This window comes from Aedes albopictus, chromosome 1 (assembly GCF_035046485.1).
Source record: "Aedes albopictus strain Foshan chromosome 1, AalbF5, whole genome shotgun sequence".
In the NCBI taxonomy this organism is placed as follows: Eukaryota; Metazoa; Arthropoda; class Insecta; order Diptera; family Culicidae; genus Aedes; species Aedes albopictus.
Genome location: NC_085136.1, coordinates 46,710,275 through 46,727,503, shown reverse-complemented (window position 1 = coordinate 46,727,503; position 17,229 = coordinate 46,710,275). Strand labels below are relative to the sequence as shown.

The 17,229-nt window shown below is 36.3% G+C and overlaps 1 protein-coding gene across 3 annotated transcripts in view; it reads right to left on the bottom strand.

Annotated features, from left to right (window-relative positions):
• The window catches only part of LOC109402678 (uncharacterized), a 176,792-nt gene that overhangs the window by 101,716 nt on the left and 57,847 nt on the right, over positions 1–17,229 (bottom strand). The window lies entirely within an intron of this gene.

Below are 17,229 nucleotides of genomic sequence, written 5' to 3'. Positions count from 1 at the left end.
AAGTTATTAAAAAATATCTCAAACATTTTCGCATCATTTTTCCAGAAACATTTTAACATATAATAAGATTTATTTATTTAACTCGTTAGTTTTGAAGAGCTTATGAAGGCCGTGATAAATTTGAAAGTATTTCAATTAGGTTTTATGATATCTCTAATAAACTTTGGATTTGCTTTTTGGAATTGTTCCAGAAAACTGTAGAGATTCTCTAGTGTTTTTTTTTTCAAATTTTAATGTGTGTCAGGTCTGGACGGCCCATCATTCGATTCCATATGATAATAATCACCTTGGGTCCATTTTTTTGCCCACTGTGCCGTGCAGTACAGTACTGCCTCTACCCCAAATGTAGGTAAAAGGCAACAAGCGTCGTCGTCGCACATGTAACCACCACGCCGGTGTGCGATCGAACGCAAAATTTGCGCTCCGCGATAATTGGCAGGTTAAATGCACTGCACCGTACATCACATGCATACGTTGGGGTCTAACAATTTCCTCGACACAAACGTCGCCGTCGCCGCGCCTTCCGAACGACAAGTGTTATGAACCCACTGCAGCGAAGGCGAAGTCTAAACGCGTTGGTCAGCTTTTAAAAAGCTCGAATTGATGTTTTGATGTGTGATAGCCTTGAGAAAGTAACCGTAGAATTTGCGAAAAGTTTGAACCGAGTTAAAATTAATCATTTTCCACAAGAATTTACAAATTCATCATATATAGTGGAGAATGTTCCTGATGAAGACCAAGTGTTTCTCAAAATGGCATGAAATTTTTAATGAAAACTTTCCAATATTCAAGGAAAACCTATCAATTTTCAATGTTCAATATTTTAAAAATTTTAAGCAAAAACTCATACTTTCAAAAAAAAAATTACCAAGTGATATTAAATTTTCGGATATTTTTTTCAATTTTTATATTTTTAAATTTTTGTTAAAAAGCTTCCGTTTTCAAAAAAAAAAAAAAAGATTTCCATTTTAGACATAATGAAGTTTCTATATAATTCTATAATGGACTATATTTCCATTCTGATAATTTTGTCTTTTTTGTAAAATTAGTATTTTTTTATGAATTCATTATTTTTAATAAAAAAAAATAATAGAGGATTTGAATTCATGGTAAAGTTTTAGTTCTCTCCTCTCCTCTTGGCGTAACGTCCTCATTGGGACAAAGCCTGCTTCTCAGCTTAGTGTTCTATGAGCACTTCCACAGTTATTAACTGAGAGCTTCCTCTGCCAATGACCATTTTTGCATGCGTATATCGTGTGGCAGGCACGAAGATACTCTATGCCCAAGGAAGTCAAGGAAATTTCCTTTACGAAAAGATCCTGGACCGACCGGGAATCGAACCCGTCACCCTCAGCATGGTCATGCTGAATACCCGTGCGTTTACCGCCTCGGCTATATGGGCCCTAGTTTTAGTTATAAACCTAAATTTTAAGTAAAGAGCTGTTCAATGAAAAATTTAAATTTCCAATTTAAATTTCGAATTTATATTTATTTGGACAAAACCTTTTAACATTCAGTTATTTTTTTGTGTAAAACTTCTAGCTGACCATGAAGCTGAATGATTTCCATGGGAAACATGTTATTACATAAGTTTTTTTTATTTTTTTTGTTTTGTCTGAATTTGTCTGAAAACTGTATAGTAAAATGTGGTTTTCATCCATCATTGCTTACTGGTGACTTATGGTGCCTATGCCGTTTATGGTTCAGTTAGATATGGTGCCTTTCTGATCCACAAGTGTCGCAAAAACCTTCCCACTACCCGTCACCGAACTGTTTCGAATTTTTCGCGAGCCGTTTGGGCATTTGCTTCCTTTTACCGTGCTGGGCCATTGCTGGACACATAGCAATAGGTATCGGCAGTCCACGCACACCGTACCTGCTGCCTGATGTTGTTGCTTGTTACAACAACAGTCAGTAAGTTCAGTCAGTTAGAGGGACGGGGACGACGGTAGTTTGTTTGAAAGGCACATTAAAAATGTAATAAACAAGGCAATTAAGCGGATGGCTGCGCGAAAATAAACGCGACTTCTTGTGCTTGCTTGCTCGCTCGTTCGACCCAATCGTCCGAGTTCAAGTGAGTGACTTGCGCGCGTAAAAGTAAATTGATCCTCACATGCGACTTTGGTTGAATGTTGAGGGGAGAATGGGGTGAAATGGATCCCATAAGAAACGTTTTGCAATATTGATTGAGCAAATTCATAAGACAGGCTTGGTGGTTCAAGAGACACTGCATATGATTCGGGCGCAGAGGGTTCTGTGTTCAATCCCTGGCCCGCCTTTTTATACCAACTATCAAATGTATCACCTTACGGCCACCGTAAGGCAATCTACACAACAATGTGAACCTCTGCTATCATACATTTTCCGAAACACTTCCACAAGCACTGATGTATAGACGATCTGCCGTGGACGTGTGGTTGCATCATCGTTGCCTCCCTTCCCCACATGAAACAGCAATCTTTCGTGTCTGGCAACATTTTCGCCTAAATGTTGAAGATCATCAACACTTGCACACTGAAGATGCTAGTAAGTTCTCATTGGCTCCTTGTGTAGTGCTCCATGTGTAGATCTGGTGATACTGAAGTAGGGCATTTTTTTATTATCGTACAAATTGGACCGAAAGGTCTCAGATTTTCATGAAACTTTTTCCACAGACAGGGCTCATGGATAAATGAATAATTTGAGAAAAATTCAGCTTCGCCTATTTTCTTGGAAATTTCTTGTTTTCCCCTGACACTACTTACTTTGAAAAATCATAACTCAAGAACGAAGCATCGTTGAAACAAAGTTTTTTTTTAGAAATGAGAGCAAATTTTGTCAGAAATCCAAAAAAAATGAGTTGGACAAAGTTTTCTACAAAATTTTCCATAGTTGAGAAAATTCGTAAAAAAAAAGCCGGAAAAACTATGCCCGAACTCGTTGAAAATTTTCAAAAATAATATTTTTGAGAAGGTTATTTCATAAGCTTTAACCCTCTAATACCCAAATTTTTGATTTTGATCTAAATATCATTTTTCGTCATCTAAAATCGATCTAAACATGTTTTGGAAGATGATTCTTTTTAATTCTCGATTTCGTGAATTTCAGTTTTTGATTTTTTTAATTTTTATTTTTGTACATCCCCATACTTTTATATTTTTCCCGGAAGCCAATTTGGGGTACCAAGTTTTTGAGATGAAAACATTTTGAGATTTTATGATTATTAATAAAATATATTTATTTTAATTTTTTTTCATAGAAAATTTTATTTTCCGTGTAATTTTAAGGAAAATAATTTTAGAGTGTATTCGATTCTCTTAAACTATTAAACTAGGATAGACTGATTTGGGAAAAAATTTAAGTATGTTAATTGCAGCGATTCAATACAAAATAAACAATGACTTCTTAGAGGTGACTAAAACATCAATTTTTCAATGATTTTTGAAAAATATAAATACGCTTTCAAATACGCCAAAAACCATTTTGAGATATACAAAACTGTCCTAAATATCAGCCAAAAATATAAAAATTTTGATTTTCCACGAAACAAAAATTACAAAAATGCTCAAACTATACCCCGTCTAAAGGCGGGGTTGGGTATTAGAGGGTTAATTGCTGAAATTTTTGAAATGCACTTTTTTTCGTTTTCGAGTTATGGAAAATTTAGTTTAAAAATGTCCAAATGTGCCATATAAGCCTTTTTTTTGAAAAATCATAACTCAAGAACGAAGCATCGTCGAAACAAAGTTTTTTAATGGAAATGAAAGACAATTTTCTCAGGAATCAAAAAAAAAAAAAAATATGAAGTGGAAAAAGTTTTCCACGGTGGAACGGACCTGGTGTGATGGTTAGAACCCTTGACTATCACGCCGAGGACCTGGGCTGCCCAAATTCTGCAAAGTGACGTAAGCGACATTGATAGTTTTGGCCCATTTTTTGGTTATTATGCATAAAACTCTTGCTCATCCTCTAAGTTTCTTTCCATAAATGATAGATTACGACTAGATCTTGCATTCTAATACAACAGGCATACCACAGTGTTATTTTTACACCAGATATTACATATAATATACCAACAAATATCGACATTTTGAATGGCGCTTACGTCACTTTGCAGAATTACGGCAGTGGGATCCCCACTCCCGACAAACTCGCAAAATGTAAGTTCTTCCTTCGGAAGGGAAGTAAAGCGTGGGTCTCGAGATGAACTAGCCTAGGGCTAAAAATCTCGTTTTCCACAAAATTTTCCACCATTGAGAAAATTTATAAGGAAAAGCCGGAAAAACTATGCCCGAATTCGTGGAAAATTAAAAAAAAACATATTTTTGAGTAGGTAATTTCATAAGCTTTGATCGCTGAAATTTTTGGAATACACTTTTTTTTCTTTCCTAAGTTATGACCAATTTTGTGAAAAATGACCATGTAAGCTGAGTGAAAGTGAAAAACTTTTTTACAATTCATATTTTTTGGGTTCCTGAGAAAATGTTCTTTCATTTTCATTAAAAAACTTTGTTTCTACGATGCTTCGTTCATGAGTTATGATTTTTCAAAGTAAGTAATGTCAGGGGAAAACAGGAGTTTTCCGGGAATATAGGCGACCCTGATTTTATCTCAATTTTTTTCTCTGCATTTATCCATGAGCCCTGCCTGTGGAAAAAGTTTCATTAAAATCTGAGACCCTTCGGCCCAAACCCGTACGGTAATAAAAAAAATCCCCAGTAGTAACAAAAGAATTCAGACCTTTTTTTTTCTCGACGATACCGAACAAAATTCCCTTATAAATTCTACCGGTGTTTGGCCATTTAGCCGAATTATTCTTAAAAGAATTCAAAGGAATGGTGTTCGGTCAAATGACGCAAAATCAGCTTTACCATGACTTCTGGAAAAAAAAAAGATTTTTAGAGTTCATTCTCCACGACAGCCGTTTTTATTCTGTCGGAGCGTTCTGCACCAATTTCCTCAACCACTCCGATCGTTGCTTCGAAGAGATAGGATTAGTTTTTGACTTACGATATGCATGTATGTTTCGGTAGGTGGTTGCCGAGGCGAGGTGGAAAAGAATGCTGGATTTTGTTTCTGCTCGGCGCGAAATGAACAAAGTACGATTATTTTGTTTTAATTCGTTTCAAAGAGATGGAGGAGGGGTCGGTCGGTAATCAGAGGCATACCATGGTGTAATGTTTGTTTGTAAACAGAGGCGTAGAACGTGTGCTAGCTAGTCGAACTGGTACGAAGTGATACGGGAAACGGTTTGTCGTCGTAAAGTAATTAGCTTTTTGGCTATAGCCGTATACGGATGTGGCGTGAAACTTAAAAATATTATAAAATGTTAACTATCCATCCAACAATTACCAATATTTAATATTGCTAGTAAGGATTGAATTCAGGAACATCACAAGGAATATCCTTAGTATATTAGTGATTTTCATTATCCTTAGTATATAAATAAAAATCACAAGGAAATCTGAAAAAAGGAGAAATCCTAGAGCAATTCGTCAGACGTTCATGGAAGCATTTTAAGAGAAGAGACGTTCATGAAAGCAATCAAGCGCAAGGTGTCAAGTTTCAGAGCGGAAAAAAATTCGGAAGGGGTTTTCCACGTTACCGAATTCTAACCATTAACTGCTGTGAGGGAAAACTCAATCCATTAGGCAACCATTTTCGACAGAACAACTCTAGACGAAAAATCGGCAACAATTGAGTCCCTGAGGAAGGTCCCGAATGTGACCGAAACGTCGGACAAAATGAAATAGCTGTATTTGAATTTTGACATGACTGAAAAGCCATTTCAAAGTCAAATTCTATCGCAGTCGAACTGATTTCATAGTTCTTTTTTTTTGTTGTCTGAAGGATATTAAATTGAATCAATTAACTCGAAAACACGTTGAAAGGACCAAATTGTATATAGGTGCAAGGAATGTGTTAATATATTAGTTTTTTGACGTTTTCAGATTACATGATTTTTTGAAAATAAAAAGTTTTATATTATGTTTCCAGTTCAAAACCGAATTAGCGACATTTTTTCTTTGACTTCCGCTGCTTTTGTCTTGCGTTAAACACAATGTCGGAAGTAGGGCGCTGTATAGAGCACCAGGTGTACAATACAGCGCCCCACTTCCGACATTGTGTTCAACGCAAGGCAAAAGCAGCGGAAGTCAAAGAAAAAATGTCGCTAATTCGGTTTTGAACTGGAATCATAATATTTCCATACCAGTATTTTTTTTTCAAACTTGATTATAGTTTTAATTCTTATAAAACAGTGAATACCAAATACACCAGGTATCATCGTTCAAAAATACAGTGGTTTGATGAGAATTTACAATATGAGACAATTTAGGTATCAATTTAAATCGGCTACTGAGTCTTGAACTAACAAACGATGTTTGAAAAAGACTCTAACCCCATGTCGAAACGTTGAGCAAGTAATTAAAATCGTTAGTTAGTTCAAGACTGAGTAGCCGGTTTTAGTTGAATGTTGAAACTATACAGTCGAGCCTCCAGCAGAAGACAATTTAAGAGAAGTATTAGTGTTATGGTGGTTGTCTATTTCTAAAATTTATATCTAAAAAACTCAAAAACATACATCTTTGCGTTTTTGATATGTTACGCAAATTGTTTTTCTTAGCATGAAACCAAGGTACTCCTGGGGTCCCAGGACCATACAAACATGAGAACACTAATACATACAGTGAGGACCCGATTTTGTCAGCCGATGGTACCATTTTGGACTGATAAAATCGATTACCTGATGCCTTGAGTTTAAACATTGAACTAGCTGTTAAGAGCAGAAACACGGGGAATTTCAAAGTAAGTTTCATTGCTCAAGTATATTTTTTTGCATTCCACAGAAGAACTATTAGATCTTTAACTTGTTTTTTTTTTATCATGACAATCTACTGGAACACGGCTTTCTCACAGCTTATTGTCATTGTGATCCTCACAAGACAGTAGATGGCAGCGGAAGTGGAAATTCTAAGTGAAATTTCTAGAGCGATCCCTGGAAAAAATCCTGGGAAAAATACCCAATGAACACAAGTACGAAATACTTCCGGAATTCTTAGAGGAATTCCGTAAGTAATTTCTAGAAGATTTCCCGAATAAATCTTTAAGTAATTTCTAAATTTACCTATGACACTCTGCGAAGCAATTCCTACACTGAAATAAATTTTGTTGTGGAAACTACCGATTCCATAGTAAAATTAGTAGCCGTACCTATGTTTCTCAATCGACAGCATTTTCCAGTAATCTCACTTAAACACTGTCAATTTAACTAGCCGTACAGGTGACATTACCAAAACTAATCTCAATTTAACAGCTGAGCATTGTATTTTTAACCATACTGTGTTGTAAGATGCGTACCCAGGAAAAAAAAATAACAATATTCTGTTGTTCAGAGTACTATGCTTTTAGTCAAATTTACTTCAATGCATTTCCGACTAGAGAATTGTAACAAAAATATAACATAATTCTAACAAACCATGATATTTATAACTCATTGGGATATAATCTTCATAATCAAAATCCTTGATGTTTTCAAAATATTATAGCTCAATTATATCACATTATGTTATAAATGTCGTTTGATAATTCATTGTATTATAACTTGTTTTGAGTCTTCGACTTAAAAAAAATACAAAATTTTATCATATTTTGATAGAAACTAATAACCCTGACTCTATAATTCATATCAAATTTTGTTATAATTTGGGTATTATTATAACAAAATAAGATATAATCTTGATTGGATCAGTGTACTTTTTAATACAATTTTAGTTTTTTTAACATCATCCTGCATCTAGTTTAAAACGTAATAATAAGTTAGGCTGATACAAATTTAATTTTGACTTTTTGTCTGCTCCCCTCCCCTTTAAAAATTTTTGGCTGGATTTTGCATTTTGAGGGGGCAGATAAAACAAAAATTATCAACATATGGGGTCTTGCTAAAAATTATTTAACAAATCCGATGAGTTTTTAATATTTATCAGATGTAATGCTTTATTCAAGGCTCTTATAGAAAAAAATATTATAACTTAATAACACTATATGATATAAACTTGATATACATAATTTTCCAGTCGGGTTGTACCTTCAATCATATTCCAGTGAACTTCACAGGATCTATGACAAAAGGTCGAAGGTCAAAAGGTCGAAGGTCATAAGGTCGAAAGTCGAAAGGTCGGAAGGACAAAAGGTCGAAGGGTCAAAAGGTCGAAAGGTCGAAATAAAAAAAATAACTAGGACAAAAGGTCGAAAGGTCGAAATGACAAGCGGCCAAAAGGTCGAAAGGTCGAAATAACAAAAAAAAATACTAGGACAAAAGGTCGAAAGGTCGAAGGGTCAAAAGGTCGAAAGGTCAAAATAAAAAATAACAAGGCCAAATGTCGAGAGGAAGAAGGTTGGAAGGTCAAAGGCTCGAAGGCTGTAGTTAATAATAAAACTGTAAGGCCAAGATTCGTTAGGTACGAAAAGCGGATTTCAAATTCAAGTACCTGCAGCGCGATGATTTACGCCGTAAATATTTTCGCATTGCGTCACTCATAATCAATATGAGTTTTTGGATGGAATTAAAAGAAATGGTCAAAACGAATAGAAAAATGACGTATAAAGTATCAAAAATGCAATGTCTAATAAGTACATTGAATTTGAGGTTATTAAAAAAGTAAAACGTAACGTTGATCTTTACATATTTTGATATTTAAGTAGATCTTTGTAGGAGATCTCTATGGACATATTTAAAATTAAATTTAAAATAATCGCTGTGATAGTATAACTAGAAAGAAAGACCTATTTTTAAAAGAAGGAAACATGTTATACACAATTATATTATTAGTAAGTACGCCAAAAAATATCAAAAAGCATTACTAGAAAGAACAGCCTATGTTCAAAAGAAGGTAAAATTACATAGGAAAAAATAATGGTAGTCACGCCAATAGCTGTAAATATGTTACTACACAAACATAAATTTAAAAAAAAAAAAACTACATAAAAACATGATTTGAAATAGTTTACTTATTTATTTAATTCATTGCTTCATATAGTAATATCTATGCTAATTTAAAAGCTCTTAAGGACTAATGCGATTCCTGTTACATGATCTGAAATGTAGCTGGGCGAGTACTTGGACACCAAATTGAAAATCTCCTTGCCACTTTGAAGAAAATATTGCGAGTTTTTTTTAAATGCTCCCTGTGACAGTATAACTCGAAAGACCGACCAATTTTTCAAAAAAGGCAAAATTTTAGAAACGAATATATTATAAGTAAGTAGACAAAAAAATGTCAAGAAGCACTACTAGAAAGAACAGCCTGTTTAAAAGAAGGCAAAATTCTATTTAAAAAAAAATATAGTAATAATGTCAACAACTGCCAAAAAGCTTATTTTTAAAATAAAAAGGCTAAATTCTATAAAAGAAATGAATAGTAGTAACGCCAATAATTGTTCAAATGAATAATGCATTCTACATCAAACTAGTACTAGGAAAACGACAACTATTATAAAAACCCATTGTAATTAAAGGTTGGATTCCCGTTCCGGTCAGGAAATATTGTCGATTTTATAGGAATAGTGTATGCTTGTCATATAATATAAAAATTCATACAATGACAGGCAAAAAAAGCCCTTCAATTAATAACTGCGAAAGTGCTAAAAGACACTGAGTTGAGAAGATGCAGGCCTAGTTGCAGTGAGAATGTAAAGTAAGAAGGAAGAGTAAGGAAAAGATTTATGGTTATTTTAATCTTCTGTATCATCGTCATTGTTCCCCTTCATCCATTTTTCAATTCGACCTTTCGACCTTTTTCCCTATTTTATTTTTTTTTCAATTTCGACCTTTTGTCCTAGGTATTTTTTTTATTTCGGCTTTTCGACCATTTGACCCTTCGACCTTTTGACCCTTCGACCTTTTGACCTTCGACCTTTTGACCTTTGATCTTTTGTCCTACAACCATAACTTAATAACACAATATGATATAAACTTGATATATGTAATTTTCCAGTCGGGTTGTAACTTCAATCATATTCCAGTGAACTTCACAGATTTTGTTGTCGGTTGAGAATCAATTCCATAGTAAAATCACGGTTATTGATTTTACTATGGAATTGATAGTTTCCACAACAAAATTTATTACAATGTAGAGGGATATCAAGAGGAATTATTGGAAAAATTTCAGAAACCTCTGTAGAAATCTCTGCCAAGACTCCAGATGAATTTCCTGAAGAAATCGATAGAGGAATTCCCGAAACAAGATCTGAGGAAATTACTGGAGTATTTTTATTGGGTAAAATCCAGCAAAAATGGCTTGAGAAATTCTAGCATGAAGTCCAGGAGAATACAAAGCAATAAATTCTCGTAGAGTTTTTTTTTATCAATTCCGAAAAAACGCACAAGATAAATTCCTTGAGCAATACCAAGAGAAAATCTTGTAGGAATCTTAGCAGGAATTCCTGAAGGAAGCTTAAGAGGCAATTCTGAAACAATCTCTTAATAAATCCTCGGGAGAATCCGCTTAGTAGTTCTAGAAGGAATTTTTGGAGAGATTTCTGTATACATTACTAGAGGTGTTCCAGTATACATTTCAGCAAGAATTTATGGAATAATTACAGCAAGATTTTGTGAACAACTCTCAAGAAAAGCCACTGGTAAAACATACGTAATCTTGGTTTGGTCTGATTCTGCCAAAAAATCATGTAATTAATATTTCCCAACATATTGGTCAATGGCTACAAGCTTCCGAAGCTACTGAAGTTCTTCCAGCAGTTCTTTGTGGTTCTCATGGAATTTCTTCTAGTTTTTCAGGATTTTTTGTGCGATTCCTTTAGAATGTTCTTTTGTGACCACTCCCGAAGAACCTTCTTAGATCCCTCAACTAACTACTTATGGGGTTTCTTAAGGGAGCTCAGAGAAAATATTAGAAGAAACTTAAGAAGGAATATCAGAAAACAATCTTAAGAACACTTGAAAAAAAAAACTCAAAAAGTGATTCTTGAGGAGGTCCAGTAGAGGTATCTGAAGGAATCTCAGAATGAATTCCTCAAAAGTCCAGGAAAGAACTGCTGAAGGAATTTCATGAACTCTGTGAATTGCGATAAGAATTTTGTGATCCGCCGAGGCAGCTCAGTTGGAGACCACTGCATAACCCGATGTCATTTCCTTTTTTCGCAATTGCACTGCTCCCCGTTCGATCGGGGTTGTGACTCTACATGGCTGTGGGGATGTTTTGTCATTTTGCTCAATTTCTGCTATAGCTGCTGCTGGCCGGCAGTGAGAGGCTCATCTCGTTTTGGTTCGCTGAACTTTACGACGACGATCGCGATGTGATGCGATGTTGCGGTCACGATCTTGCCGAACCTCGGCTGCAGTCTGAGACGCGGAGCGCTCGAGTTGGATAAGTTTTGGGGCTTTTCTGCGCCCAAATTTGCACCAATTCGCTCACCGCGCCGCCGGCATGTAACGATGCCAAATTTTGTTACGCGGCGCTGCGCTGGCGCGCGGTCTCGCCAAAAGGGGTGCGAAATATTTGACGCAGATATGTAGGAATTTGCCTACCAACCGACCCTAAAACAGTGCATCGCATCGGCGGGGTGCGTTAGGTAACGCAACAACGCGTGTGGATCTGTGGGGATGATGGGGAGCATTGTTTGAGTGGAAAAAAGGCGATTGAATTAATTTCAGGGGGCAATTTGGAGCCTGCAGAATGACACTTTCTGCTGCAGTTGTTGTTTCGGGTGAGAGATTTGATCGAATTATGTCATTATTTCAATTCGCAGATAGGAGTGAATTGGATGTAATTGCAAAAAAAAGAAGTAATCGAAGTGATACTTTTTGCACGTGAGAAATGCGTCAGAACTGGCCAGGTTCATGCGTTTTTCGCATTATCAAGACAATCGTCGTATGGGGTGAATGAACTACGGTGCAAAAAAAAAACTGAGTTGAAATTGCTAGAGTTATAAAAAGGTAGGCACAGTAAAGCTAGTATTGATGAGTAGAAATTTAAATTGTTAGTAGTCCGGATATGTAATAGTGTATGGAAAAGGGAGTCTGACAAGTGAAAATGAAAAACATGATTTCATTGAGCGATGCTAAAAGCTTGGACATTCAACAATTCAAATTTGGACACCATTCCCACTAGATTTGATTTCTAGTGGTATAAATCCACGGTGTAGATTCCAAGGAATACATATTTTCCAAAAAATCACCAGGAAACCGCGGATCGGAGTCAGTCTGGCTTTTTATTTCACAGAATCACATCCTGTTTTGTAGCTTAATTGGTTACAGCGCCAGTCTCGCGAATTCAGAATCGTGGGTTCGAGTACCACCTGAACGTGTTTTTTTCTTCGCACATTTATTTCCAAATTTATCAATCAATCAACACATTGTGTCTGCTAACTACACATTTTTCAATGTACAAATTTACAGCGATTTTTTGTTTTGAGAAAACACCCGAAAAAATATGTGATGGAATTCCTCAACGGCTATTCTGCAGATTTTTTTTTAAACTTTTAAGCACATTTTTGGAAGGAATTTTTAACCTTCGTCGTGCATTAGGATCATTATGACCAAAAACGCGATTTCAAGCATTAGGTAATATCTCTTTTGTTAATTATCTTATCGTAATGAAACTTCTTGACTTTTAATATTTTGCGGAGACGAAGCAAATTTTTTTTTTTTGGTTCTTAAGGTGAAACCAAAATGGCACCACAAAAAATTTTACTAATGCATTTTAATGCATTGGGGTCATTATGACCCAGAAATTCAACCTCTTATAGAATGATGATTTTTTCACCAATTCAAATGACCAATGTCTTATTTGATAGATAATTTCATCAGGAATGTGTTGATATGCTGGAACAATGGTTCCGGGAACATTGGCCACCGGGAATCTGCTATACACAGGGCACCATGTCGGACATGTGGGATAGCACTACATTTTGCCAGTAGTTGTGGAATATCTCGCGTTCTGGACCACTTAGCAGGATGCTGTCTTTGGGAGAGTTGCTCAAAAGAGCTTTCACATAGGATACAATTTAGTTCGAGAATCAATCACTGCGTGGCGCTGGTGGTCTTAGGAGCTTCCAGTTCAGTGTGAATGTCGTATATCTCGTGTTCTGGACCACTTACAAAGATACTGTCTTCGGCAAAGTTGCTCAGAAGACTAAGAGCTTTCGCATGGAAAACAATTTAGTTCGAAAATCACTCAATGCGTGGCGCTGGTGGTCTTAGGAGCTTCTAGTTCAGTCTTAACGTCGTATATCTCGTGTTCTGGACCACTTAGAAGGATACTGTCTTTGGTAAAGTTGCTCAAATGACTAAGAGCTTTCGCATAGAAAAAAAAATAGTTCGAGAATCACTCACTACGTGGCGCTAGTGTTCTTAGGAGCTTCCAGTTCACCCAGACAACCGATTTGCACATATAATGAACTTTATGACCTTGATATACGTACTTGGTTAAGTTACATCGCATAAGATGCCGTGAAAGTGCCTTATGCGTGCAAAAGTGGAGGCGATATACGTACATTGGCAGGACAACAATAACGCAATACGACTTGAAGCGATATCTTATGCGACGCACGGTATGAACTATTACGCGACTTAATAATATTCGAAAAAAAAATATTGTCACCTCAATGTCGAACTAATGACATTTGGATTGTCGAGCCCCGCCTTACACTCAACACCAAACAGTGTTTGGGAAACAAGCTAATTAATTATTAGAGTAATGCGGGGCAAAAGTTCGCACGGGGCAAAAGTTCGCAGTGGGTCTTTTTCTGAGCACAAGTTAAGAATCCAAACAAATCTGTATGGGTTTGACACATAATCAGGTCAGTTACTCGTCAATAAAAATTGGATTAATTTCGTTATGGTTTGGCAGAGTTATGCAAAAAAATGTGTTTCGAGGTGTTTTGATAGAATTTTTGGACCTTTTGGAATAAGAATTTGTAGTAACAAGAAGAAGAAAAATCTCATAACCTCTTGACGTCGGAGAATCGTTATTCCATAGTAGTTCGAGAGGTGCACTCGAATAAACAATAAACTACTAGTGCTTCTTACAGAAAGGGACATTGTTAAAACCTCGACAATGGGGCAAAAGTTCGCAGTAGCTGTGGGGCAAAAGTTCGCACTAGATTTCTGAATCTAGTACATCAATATAATTACAGAATCTTTGAAGCAATGAAGATTTCGTATAGAAACTACTATATATGTATAATATGTGTAGTATGCACCTCGAAATCGTTCCGGCAGAGGGTTTGAACTTAGTTTTGTGAGAAGTTCCATTGTAAGGCAAACATTATGTTAACCCATTTAAATCAAGAAATGAAAAATGGCTAAAAACATTTTTAAACATTTTCTTCGTCATCCTCGTCGTGTCTTTTCGTATGTTTCTGAAGTTCTTATGTTCATCTACTCTACCGGGGTCTTTCATTGTTTAGTTTGTAAATTGACAGCTATAACTCATCACCATACTGACGGGGATAAGATTCGATTACGGTCTTGTTCAACAGTTTTGCTGCAAATTTGTTTTTATTTAATGTATTTTGTGCAACATGTATCTCTATGATTACCCCACAATGTATTTTGACAACTTTCAGTAACGCTGAAAAGGACAGCTCTTAGTTGATAGGTGGAAGTCTTAATAAAACACATTCTATACAAAAGCTGAACACCAGGTCGTATTCCAGTTGGGTCGTAATGCTAAGAACAGAAGGAAACAGATTTCATGGCTAGAGTGAAAAGACGAACATGAATTAACATGAAATAAATGAACATCACACCAATAAACTACCCTGTACAAGGTGCGAACTTTTGCCCCGCATAATGCGAACTTAGAGTATTAGAGTACTTGTATTAAAAATTGTATTACTAAAACTACAAAAGTAACGCGAAAAAATCTAGTACTACGTTTTGAAGGCAACATGATACGGACCCCTTTAACGAAGAAAAATGATATTGTTTTCTTTTCATTGATTAGTTATTTTGTGAAGTCTGTTAGGTGCGAACTTTTGCCCCGCATTACTCTATGACATTCTATCTCACCTCAGTAATTGTTGAAATGCACTTGGCTCACCAGCGCTGTGCGTTTTCGGCAGACTATCGTGAGTTAACACAGACAAAGCATGATTTCCCACACTGTTTCCACTATCTCTCTCTAGCTAGCGTCATCCATTATTGATTTTCAGAGCCACACAAAACAAAACTGATGAGTTTATAACCATAATAATGGCTATTCACTTGCATGTACCTTTTAAGTACTGCATCCGCAGTCCAACTGCATTTCTGTCATTGTTTTCACTTATCAAATCGCATTATGTCAACGTAGATGATTCTAGCTTAAGCGAGTTTGTATGCACCCTTTAAGAACAAAATCTCGCTTCAGCAGTGCATCAGAACTTCAGACGCTCAAATCTCAATTGGCAAGCTTCAAGCAACAGTGTATTTTATTATTCTGTTCTTGCTCACTTGTTATAAACTTAAAATAAGAAGCTCAGTTACGCTGGTTTTGTTTACGAAGAGATTTGTGCTTTCGAAATCGTGAGTAGGTGCCAAAGTCGGCCATTGTGGCGGCCATTTTGGGATTCTAACAAGTCTGTCCTTAATGCGTTTATTTTTACATTTATGCAATTTCATCTCACACCAATCGGCACCAACATTTCAAAAGGACGTAACTGCATTTACAACCAATGCCTTCTCACAAAGCTGTGGAGCGTATCCCATCCCTCTCGATCAATCCACTAGCACAAATAGAAAGATAAAATCCTCCTTTTTCGATTAATGGATGTGGATTGCGTGAGATGAATGAAATACGACCCACAGCTCTGTGAGAAGGCATTGATTGCAAAAGCAGTTACGTCCTTTTGAAATGTTGGTGCCGCAATGTGAGTTAAACTGGCATAAAATGAAAAGTACCAAACGAAGTCGCATAATCATCGCAGCGTCGCAATTATGCGAATTCATTTGACACTTTGCGAGTTTCCTCGCATACTTTTGCGATTAAACAAAGTTCCTCACAATGAAACATCAGAATATCGTTTACAACGATGTAGTCATACCACATAAAAGTTCATTTGTATTCTTATGCGATTTTTCTAGAATCATTCCAATAAGTCCAAACAATAACTTTATATCTGATGATAATTGTCCCTCCACCGTACATTTATGCGATAGTAACTTAAATTAGTACTTTATACGATGTACTGCGTGCCTCCTTATGCGGCTCCTGGTTGTCTGGGCAGTCTGAACGTCGTATATTCCGTGTTCTGGACCACACCAAGACGCTTTCAGCCAAATTTGCTGAGCTAAAAGATTCAACTTATTTTTTACTAAACTTTCGGCAAAATTTGCTGAATTACAGCAAAACGTTGATGGCGATCAGTAGATTTTCTGAACAAATCAGCTAACCTTGCTGAATTTTCACAAATATTTTGCTAAAACTAAAACACAGTTCAACACTAAGTTTTGTTATGGGATGAGAAAAAAAAGAACAGGGGTTTGGGACCCTAGATGTGTTATAGTGGAAGAATTTTTGAAAAATATTGGACCAGGCCTTCACAGTTTAAAACCGAAGTTTGTACGGAGCACTTGGGGTGTTCAATTGATATGTGCATTAGAGCGCGCAGTGCATATATTTAGGCGTTAGACCGAAACAAACCTGAATACCGAAAACGCCTAAATATATGCACGACACATTCCCTGATCTTCCACAGGGAAGATCCCTGATCTTCCCTGTGCTTAGCTTGCTTTCGGCCAGCTGTAAAGCGATGCCTATGGATTGGTGAGCTAGTTTTATGCGAGTTTAATATATGGTGGGCACAAACGCGAATGTGTTGTGGATTGGCATCTAAGCAGAAAGAGAGATAGGTTTGTGAAAAAGGGGTGTTAACGGTGTGGCTTCGGAGTCAATTTGGCTTTCTATTCCGCAGAATCATTACCTGTTCTGTGGCTTAGTTGGTTAAAGCGGCGTTTTTCCAGTATGTTTCAGACATACCAGGTGCAGCAAATCTGGTAAAATGCCAGTAAAGGGCATTATGCATCATTGTACAACTCATTCGTCGGAGTTTGCTATCGTCTCTGACAAACAGGTACACAAACAAAAGACATAACCGTTGCTTACTGAATGGTTTCCAATGCGGACAAAGATAAAAAGTGGAAATTAGGTTTAAACCCTGGATTGAAGAAAGATGTTCTACTAACGTTTATGCATTTATCTATAGCTTCAAAACCTACTCGTGGTCCCTAGATTGGAAACCACTGGCCCT